Here is a 2029-nt window from a genome sequence, read left to right as displayed (position 1 = left end):
CTCCTCCACCCACCCTCCTCCATCCCCTCCCCTCCCTCTCCTCTCTCCCCTTCATCCTGGGCTACAGTTGGTTATAGCTTTCATATGGAAATGTGAGTGCTTATAAATTAGTTTCATAGTAGGGCAGAGTACATTGGATACTTTTTCTTCCATTCTTGAAGTACTTTGCTAAGAAGAATATGTTCCAGCTCCATCCATGTAAACATGAAAGAGGTAAAGTCGCCATCTTTTTTTAAGGCTGCATAGTATTCCATGGTGTACATATACCACAATTTAAGGAACATACATTTAAATGTGAAACATAAAAGTATAAAAGCTTAGAAGCTAACATAGGAAAAAATCTTTCGGCTTATTAATGAGTTCTTAGACTTAACACCAAAAGCAGATCCATAAAAGAAAAAAAATCAATAAATTGGACTTCATCAAAATTTAAAGCTTTTATTCTGCAAAAGACTGTTAAGAGGATGCAAGAGCAAGTTAGAGACCAGGAGAAACTATTTACAAACCACACATCTTACAAAAACCCAAACCTCAAATCTATGAAGAACTCTCAAAAGTCACCCTTATAAAATAAAATAACCCAATAAGAAAATGGACAAAAGACATGGAGAGACATTTCACCCATGGCAAATAAGCACATGGAAAGATGTTCAACATCATTAGCCATTAGGAAAATGCAAAGTAAGACCACGAAGTGGTTAAAATAAAAAAATAATGACATAATGACAATAGGTGGGAGTGTGGTTTGGGGGGGAACAAGCTTTGGAGGGTCCCGCCAGGCCGCACTGTGTAAGAGGCCGTCTTTGGCAAGCTGGTGGGCCCCTGCACCGTCCGGCTGCCGGGAGACGGAGCCAAGAACCATAAGCGTGGGCTTCATGGGCGCTGGCCAGCTGGCCTGTGTGCTGGCTCGAGGCTGCACGGCCACAGGCATCCTGTCAGCTCACAAAATAATGGCCAGCTGCCCGGAAATGGACCTGCCCATGGTGTCCACCCTCAGGAAGGTGGTGTGAATCTGACTCCAAGCAATAAGGAGACAGTGAGGCACAGTGACGTCCTTTTCCTGGCTATGAAGCCACATGTCCCCTTCATCCTGGATGAGACTGGGGCTGACAGGCAAGCCAGACACATTGTGGTCTCCTGTGCGGCTGATATCACCATCAGCTCTGTGGAAAAGAAGCTGATGGTATTCCAGTCAGCCCCCAAAGTGATTCGCTGTATTACCAACACGCTTGTGGTTGTGCGGGAGGGTGCCACAGTGTATTCCATGGGTACCTATGCCCTGGTGGAGGATGGGCAGCGTGGGCTTTTGCAGCAAGGTGGAGGAGGACCTGATGGATGCTATCATAGGGCTCAGTGGCAGCGGACCTCCCTATGCGCTCGGGGCCCTGGATGCGTTGGCTGAGAGTGGAGTGAACATGGGCTTGCCAGGCGCCTGGCAGTCCGATTAGGGGCCCAAGCCTTATTGGGTGCTGCCAAGATGCTGCTGGACTCAAAGCAGCATCCAGGCCAGCTCAAGGGCAATGTCTGCTCCCCTGGGAAGGGGGGGGGGGGCACCACCCATGCCCTGCACTTTCTAGAGAGTGGGGGCTTCCACTCTCTGCTCATCAATGCAGTTGAGGCCTCCTGTATCAGAACACAAGAGCTGCAGTCCGTGGCTGACCAAGAAAAGATCTCCCCAGCTGCCCTTAAGAAGACCCTCCTGGACAGAGTAAAGCTAGATTCTCCCACAGTTTCCACACTGCCCCTGCAACCCAGGGAAGCTTCTTACAAGAACCCCAGCCTGGGGAGGCAAGAAGAACTAAATTGTTGGTTATGGGAATAGATTCCTGGATACATCATTTATGAGTAAAATCCTGGAACCCAGCACCTCCTACAGAAGTAGACCATGAAGAGAATCAACCACAGTCCACCTACATTTGTGAGCCTAAAGAAGATTTGAAGTTATTATTTAGAAGCCAGCAAGAGATGATATCGTCAGGCCACAGACAGGGCAAGGGTTCCAGCCCAAGACCTGACTCTGTTGTGGACC

The 2029-nt window shown here is 48.4% G+C and overlaps 1 pseudogene across 1 annotated transcript; it reads left to right on the top strand.

Annotated features, from left to right (window-relative positions):
• Positions 1-834: 834 nt before the first annotated feature.
• On the top strand, positions 835-1802 carry LOC128594027 (pyrroline-5-carboxylate reductase 2-like; annotated as a pseudogene). Its single transcript, XR_008382475.1, has one exon. The product of XR_008382475.1 is annotated as a pyrroline-5-carboxylate reductase 2-like (transcript).
• The last annotated feature ends 227 nt before the right edge of the window (positions 1803-2029 follow it).

The sequence above is a fragment of the Nycticebus coucang genome, chromosome 9, assembly GCF_027406575.1.
Source record: "Nycticebus coucang isolate mNycCou1 chromosome 9, mNycCou1.pri, whole genome shotgun sequence".
Lineage (NCBI taxonomy): Eukaryota > Metazoa > Chordata > Mammalia > Primates > Lorisidae > Nycticebus > Nycticebus coucang.
This window is presented reverse-complemented; position numbering and strand designations above follow the sequence as displayed.